This window comes from Pinus tabuliformis, chromosome 1_2 (assembly GCF_031772625.1).
Source record: "Pinus tabuliformis cultivar Carrire ecotype Pingquan chromosome 1_2, CPIR1, whole genome shotgun sequence".
NCBI lineage: Eukaryota > Viridiplantae > Streptophyta > Pinopsida > Pinales > Pinaceae > Pinus > Pinus tabuliformis.
The window spans coordinates 685,548,093-685,556,057 of NC_142298.1; positions in this window are offsets into that span (position 1 = coordinate 685,548,093).

Sequence of the window (7,965 nt, forward strand, 5' to 3'; positions counted from 1 at the left end):
TTTGTAATTTTCAGGTTCAGTTCAAACTGAACCTCGACCACTTTTGTCTTTGCATTGTGCACTCCTGTAGCCAACTTCCTGATCTTTGCGTCGACTGACGCTTCCTCCAGGATATGTAGTTTAGGGACTGTTCTGCATGCCTTGGCCACCACAGCTGTAGTTTGTTCGTTTTGTGCCTGATATTTCTTCTGTGCTTCAAGCACTGCTGATTTTTCCATGAACATATGTTCATTTTTTACTTTGTACTCGTTGATCATGCTCAATTCTCCTAGGCCTTAAATTTTTCTATCACACCTGCTTATAGTGTGTGAAGAAACTCACTGGGGAGTGTGGCCAGGTTGAGGGCAATATTCTTCAAAGTGATGACAATAGCCTTGTCGACAGCTTCCACCACACTCAAAGCTCCATCAAGTGTTGTGACTACCCATAGATCCATTAGCCGAACCATCTCTGCTGCTTGAGTGATCCCCACTGCCAAACTGGTTGATGCATCACTACTCTGTCTTGCACCTACCTAAATTCTCGTCATCTGGATCTACAGCTCACGTAGATCCTTCTGTATGGATATCAGTGCATGCTTTTGCTGCTACTCAAAATGTTGTTGTAGTTTGGCTATTGTATCTTGTACCTTATCTCCAATATCATTCAAGTCGCCCTCCATCAAGGTAATTGGATCTAGTGACGACTTAGTGGTTTTTGCCTTCTTGCGCGGTCCTTCCTTTTCTTTCTCCCTATACCACTTCACTCGGAAGGGAGTGCTCTCCTGTTGATCTCTGCCACCCTGCTCTGACCACTCTTCCTCCTTCATTTTAGGTGAAGGAGACTTGTGACTCCTTTCGAAGCCACACTCTTCCTTCTCTGCATGTTCCTTTGTGGTGCGCTCTGCTTCTATGCAAGCCTTCTCCTCAGCCTCTTTCTTCCTCTTCTCAGCCAACTGTTGAACCTTCTGTTTGGCCGCTTCCTTTTTCTTTTTCTCCATGGACTTGCTAGTCCCGACAACCACATCAGATGCAAAATGCCACTATATTGTCTAATGCTTGATGACCTCTGCAATAGCATCATCCGTAGCAAGGTAGGGTAGGTCGAACCACTTTTGCTCTAGATCCTTCTGCGCCCGAATATACACATGATAGAAGTCCACTTTGAACTCCATGTATGCCGATAACTGCTCAAACACGTTAGGGGACAACCATGGTTGTTGGTTGATGGCCGTATGAATGATTGCATCCATCAAGACCTAGAATTTTTTTGACTCCATGACCCGTGCGGGGTCCTTTGTTACCCAAAGAGAGGCAAACTGTACAACCTTCGACAAATCCTTCTCTACAGGAGGAAACTAAGTATCCTCCAATAGCTCCCATGTGACCAACACAATAGACAATGGAAACCACACGTATTGGAATGGCTCACTGACATTCTATGCCTCTGGATAGTTTGTGAGGATCTCATTGCATAAGTAGCGAGACCAGTTGAACTATATGCTCTCTGCGCACTGTGCTTCCAACGAAACCATTGGTGCCAACACCTCGTCCGCGCGACACTTCCACATAACCTTGCCAGCCAGAATCTGCGTGGCAATCTTTACCGTGGGGTCAGAAATGGAAGTAATCGAGTATCTGTGTGGCTTCTTCACAAGTTTAAACTTGTCATTCATATTCTCAGCGAGGTCACACTCGCTCGTCTTTCCGCCAAACACCTTGGCTGGATTCAGCCCTGAATGGGGCAATAGTGTGATCAGATGGATCAACATATCGATGACAAGGATCGGCAAGTTTAAACACAAGCACCCATCATGCACCAGGAACAACAACTGCTTAATGACAACCAGTTTTATATTTAAGCGATGGTAGTGGGGCACCCACAATAGGTTTAGCGACCCTGACTTGCTGACTCCATGAATCCATTCCACAGGCCCCAACGTGGTGACACTAGACTCTTTGTGGAAAACCCTCTGCAAGAAGGTGTCAGTAGACAAGTGGGGGAACCGCTCATGGTCCTCTAAATCATAATCTTCTAGCTTCAAGTGAGGGATCCGCGCCAATCACGGACCTTCAAAGGTGATTTTTTCTGGCAACAGGTGTGTGTGAAGACCAAATTTCTCCCCATTTGAGTCCTTGGTGACCTTTTTCTTTCCTTTGCATAGAGGAATATACTCTGGCATCTTAGAAATAGGGTCCACCCCCTCAATTTCAATGTCTTTCACACCTTCCTCTACCTCCAGATCTACCACTTTCCCCTTCTCCGTCACGCTCGAATTTTCTTTTCACTGAGCCTGTATAGTTGCATGCTTCCTCAATGACTTACACACCAGCATCGACTTCTTTTTCTTATCCTTCTTCAGCTTAGGGACCTCTCTCGTCGACGTAGGCTTCAGCCTAGGTGACCTCAGCATTGTAGGCACTGCTGTTGGAACCTCCATACTCACAACCTCAGGAGATCTCCCTCAGAGGCAATAGTCCCCCCAGTGCTGGAATTTTTTGTGAGCCCTGATCCTAACATGATATCCCGAATAAGCTTTCTGTCTGACTTGGGATACTGATCAAATACGAAGCTTGTGAACAAATCCTCAAGTAACTCATGGTTCATGCGCAATAGACAACAAACTCTTAGAATGCAAAGTGTTTTTCGTTGGATGACCATGTGTAATTTATAGGTGAATTCAAATTCAAATTTGATCGTTCCCCCCAAAATTCGTCCATAAATGCTAGATTGGTGGCAGATTTTTGAAGATTTCACTCTTAAATTTAGCCTTCAATGCCTTAAATGTCGCTCTCCCACTCCTCTTATCCATCTCCTAGGAGTCAAATCATGAACAGTGATGGTAACGGTTACTTTCTAACTATCTGCACGTTCTCACCCCCGATAGCGCAGCTCCCTTCACACATCTTATGGTACTGTGACACCCTCCTGTTTCGTGCTGACCCCTTGTCACACAACTCTACAAACTAGGGGGTGTAGTTTATAGTCACGCGCCTCCTTGTAGATGCCTGGAGTGCTAAGACTGTGCTATGATCATGTAGTCATTAGGCTGGATCCTCGTTGTATGGCTTCAATCAGCTTCCATTTACCTTTCCCGAAAGTGGCTCTCCATTCAATTTCACGAGCTGAATTGCTCCACCATTGGTAATCTCTTTGATAACGTATGGCCCCATGTTAAGTTATGTTATGCTCTATGCTTATAACAGTTTACTTCTTTTTCTTATTATATTCCACGGATTAGCAATCACATGTACATAAAGCAAAGTGCAAATAGAACATTAAACAATTAACAGAAAACAAGCCAAGACAAAACACACAAGATGTGGCGGCTAGCCAGGGACAAACCCCACAATGTGTGGGGAAACCCTTTGATCAAATCTTATTTTATATTCAATAATTCAGCAGAGAGAAATAGTACAATAAATCTGATTTATATCAATAGTAGCAAACCCTAGATTAGTAGCATCAACATTAGCGGCTTCATCATCAAAACTAGGGCAGTCGATATCTCACAAACCGACCGTCGGATTAGCTTGATTCCACCACCAAAAGTTGCAGGCTTCAGAGGAGGTTCAGATGAACCTATAGCACAGTTCAGATGAGGAGATAATCTGGTCCATGCAGGTCAAACTTCACTTCTACAGTTGCAGCTTTAGTTTCAGCAGCTTCCTTCAAACTAAGGCAGTTGATATCTCGCAAACCATTTGTCGGATCGACTTGATTCCACCACCAAAAGTTGTAGCCTTTAGAGGAGGTTCAATGATCCTACATCATAGTTCGGATGAGGAGATATTCTGGTCCACGTAGTTCAAACTTCAATTTTGCAGTTGTAGCTTTAGTTTTAGCAGCTTCCTTCAAACTAGGGCAGTCGATATCTCGCAAACTATCTGTCGGATCAACTTGATTCCACCACCAAAAGTTGCAGCCTTCAGAGGAGGTTCAGATGAACCTACAGCACAAATCAGAAGAGAAGGTTTGATGGTCCACATTGGTCAAATTTTGGATATGCAGTTGCAGCTTCAGTTTCAACAACTTCCGGCTTCACATGTGTGAGAGAGAGACCTTTTTCTGCGCAGTAGAGAAGAGACTCTTTTCTACGCAGTAGAGAGAGAGATGTGATGAGATGAGTGAGTGCAAATGAGGAAAACTCCTCCTGTATTTATACACAACGTCGATGTTTGAATAGATGCGACTGTTGGGCTTCTGAGCCTACATGAGTTGTAGGTTGGCTTGATAATAATTCCATAATCAAAATAAATTCATATCTCCATGAATACTTATCGGAATTGGATGATCTTTAGATCAATCCTACACCTCTCAACGAGAGGAATCTAATGAACATATTATCAGCCATGAATAATATGACCCACATGAAGTTTGGCCCTAGTTTCCAATTTCAACACCCCATCCAGTGCATCTGAAATTTTCCTAGAAACTTATCAAACTTACTATCATATAATAAAACTAAATCGTTTACCTTGAAGGTGCACTATTTGATGTGCCAATCATGCCACACTTTTTCGTGTTGCTTCTGAACTTGCTAATGGAATCCAACCAAAAATCTATCTTCCTCGAGCTCTATCAGTTGTGCAAGCCTCTCTTCTAAAGCTCTGTGGTCCGCCATTCCTATGAAAGCCACTATCCATAGATTAGGCACGATATACTCCATAGGCATCATAGCTTCTACACCATAGACCAACCTAAAAGGTGTCTGACCAGTAAGATTTTTACAAGTAGTTTTATAGGCATGTAACATTGCTTGCTACGTGCACGTCCCAATCATTCCTCTGCACGTTGCAAACCTTTATCAATGCGTTCTCCAATATCTTATTAAACACCTCAACCGCCCCATTGGCCTGAGGATGATATGGCGTACTCTTCTTATGATAAACCTGGAACTCCTCCATCAGCGCGCTGATTGTTTCATTAATGAAATGCGTACCGTGATCGCTCATTAAAATCTTCGGGCAACCAAACCTGGTCAATACATATTCAAATAAGAACTTCGTTGTTGTTGCCCCTGTACAGTCCTTTACAAGTTGTGCCTCCACCCATCTGTTCAAATATGTGGTCGCAGTGATGATGTACCATGCACCCGTCTTCTTGCCTAGAGGTTGAATCGGTCCTATAAAACCAATTGCCCATTTCTCAAATGGTTGCAATGATACCTGCGAATGCAAAGGCAGCTCATCCCTCCCCAATGGCCTACCCATCCTCTGACATGCATTGCACACCCTACAATGCGCTTTGGAATCCTTATGCAACATTGGCCACCACAACCCAGTGCGTAAAATCTTCTACATTGTTGCTTTCCCTGCATAGTGGCCTCCCACAACTCCTTTATGAGCTTTAGCAAGGATACTATCTCAAAGTCAAGCACATAATTTCACAATATTTCGTTTGATCCCATCTTATACAAATGGCCTGCAATAACATAAAAGTCTATCACCTACACCACTAATTCCTTCTTCTATTGGCTAGTGTATCCCTCAGGAGCTATTCATGTAGTCAGGAAGTGGATAATGTCTGCAAAGTGATTTTCTACTACGTGCACCATAAAGAGCTATGCGTCAAGCCGTCCTTCCTCCAAATTGGTAGGCTCCTCTCCCATTTCAATGCGCAACAGATGGTCTGGCCCTGCATTCAACCTTCCCGGCTTGACAATCACCTCGAAATCATACTCCTGAAACAATAGCAGCCATCTGCATATTCCCCCCCCCCCCCCCAACATAGGCTTGTTGACTAGGTATTTTAATGTAGAATGGTCTGTATACATCTTAAAGTGTCTGCCTAGCAGGTAATGTCTAAACTTCTGGAGTGCGTACACCATAGCCAACCCTTCGCGCTCTATTGTTGAATGATTTTTTTAAGCCTTAGACAACTTCCTGCTCACAAATGCTATAGGGTGATCTAATTCTCCTTCACTGACCTGTGTCAGTACTACTCCCAGATCAATACATGAAGCATCCACATGCACATGAAACTCCTTCTTCCAATTCGGGAAGACTAGGATCAATGCGGTGACCATTTTCTCCTTCAATACATCCAAACTCTGCTGACATTCTTCATCCCAACAGAATGTAGCATCCTTCTTTAGTAGCTTTTCCATATGCACAATAATCTGAGCATAAATTTTGATGAACTTCTGATAGTCTCCAGTGTGGCCCAACATTGTGCGCAATTGTTTAACACTCCTTGGTGCCTCCAAATTAATGATAACCTAAATCTTAGCAAGGTACACCATAAGTCCTTGCCTGCATACCACATACCCCAGCAAGATCCCAAAAGGGATGCAGAACAAGTAGTTTTTCAAGTTTAGGTCAATCTGATACTTTTGACACATATCCAACATTAAGCACAGACTATCCACATGGTGCTTGACTAGCCCAAACACTGTCCAATCATTGAAATAAACCTCCACGAATTTGTGAATGAACTCCTTAAACGTTGTGATGACTACGCGTGAGAAGATCGTAGGCGCATTCTCAAGTCCGAAAGGCATCACAGTGTACTGGAAACATCCCCATTTTGTCGTGAAGGTGGTCTTACTCTGGTCTTATGGCACGATCTTAATCTGATGGTATCCAGAGAACCCATCAGTAAATGAGTAGGCTTCCTACTCACCAAGATTATCCATTACTTCATCGATGACAGGAGTTGAAAAGGGATCATGAACACAAGCATTGTTAAGCTTTCTGAGATCTATGCAAATCGTGATTTCATCCTGCTGCTTCTTTTCCTGAACGATCATTGGACTCACCCAATCAGATTCTTCCACCAGTTCAATAATACCCGCTGCAAGCATCTTGTCCAACTCCAAGCAGACCTTTTCCTTGTATTTGGGATTGAGGCGATATGGCCTCTACTTAACAGGCTTCACATCTGGTTTCAAAGTTATTTTCATCACTCCCAAATTGCTTATGATGCCTTTCAGGTCCGAAAATTTTGTGGGAAATAAATACTAATATTCGTGAAGTAGCACAACGACCTTTTCCACCGTAGCATCATCCCAGTAGTCCCCTATCTTTGCAAACTTCAGCTCTGCCTCTGTGCCAATGCTCACTTGTCTGGTTTTCCGTGGCGTGGTGATATTTGGATTCTCTATTTGTGGTCCTGCAACTTCGTGGTGGCCTTCTGCCTCTAGGATATTAATGTTCCTTGGATCCTCATCTTCTTCCTCAGAAGTCACACTACAGCAATCCAGCGCATGGCACAACTAGGTGCTCCAATCTGGTTGAATCAAATCCAAAGGATCCTGTAGTATTCTGAAGTATTATTTATGTTGCATCTCTATGTGTATGGTTATATCTGTAATTTTTTGCGTTCCTATTTAAATCTGGATCAGTGATATCAGAGTGGTCTGCTCTTTCTTTGTCTTTCTTTGCATGTTCCCAATGAGGTTGGGATATTAGGAGTTAGGGCTTGAACTGGTCGAACCTTTGCAAGACCAGCCTCGCAAATCTCAACAGCCTCCCATGGCGGACAAAAAGAAAGACAGGGGGGAAGGATATCTTATCAAAATCTTACTCGAAGAGGCCCTCGAGTTACAAAGGAACGCGATTATGGACAACTTTGCCCAAATCCTTCAGTGGCTACCTAGGGGTGACACATCTACTTCCATCAGCTACTCTGGAAGAGCCACACCCTTGAAGGTACAAGTTAACTTTAGCATTCCTATATTTGAGGGTCAGATAGATGCAAATGTCGTAGATAAATGGTTAAATCTGCTAGAAGGGTATTTTTCTGTTCATGGATTTTCCAGCTGGGAAAAGATTACTTTCGCTCTTCTCAAAGTCACCCCCCACGTCAAGGACTGATGGGAAATCTACTACAGGCAGAAGGATGAAAGTATGACCTCACTATTTTCAGCCGCACCCACTTGGAATTCATTCCGGGCTGCCATCAAGGAGCATCACTACCCTGTCGGAAGCTATGAGGATCAATACATAAAGTGGACCACGTTGCGGCAGGGAAGGGACCAAGACG